The sequence below is a fragment of the Austrofundulus limnaeus genome, unplaced genomic scaffold (assembly GCF_001266775.1).
Source record: "Austrofundulus limnaeus strain Quisiro unplaced genomic scaffold, Austrofundulus_limnaeus-1.0 Scaffold2672, whole genome shotgun sequence".
Taxonomy (NCBI): Eukaryota; Metazoa; Chordata; class Actinopteri; order Cyprinodontiformes; family Rivulidae; genus Austrofundulus; species Austrofundulus limnaeus.
Genome location: NW_013955074.1, coordinates 41,238 through 41,459, shown reverse-complemented (window position 1 = coordinate 41,459; position 222 = coordinate 41,238).

Below are 222 nucleotides of genomic sequence, written 5' to 3'. Positions count from 1 at the left end.
GTACCTGTGAGGTTAGTTTTAGGGTCAGGTAGGTACCTGTGAGGTTAGGATTAGAGTCAGGTAGGTACCTGTGAGGTTAGATTTAGGGTCAGGTGTGTACCTGTGAGGTTAGTTTAGTGTCAGGTAGGTACCTGTGAGGTTAGTTTTAGGGTCAGGAGGTACCTGTGAGGTTAGTTTAGGGTCAGGTAGGTACCTGTGAGGTTAGTTTTAGGGTCAGGTGTG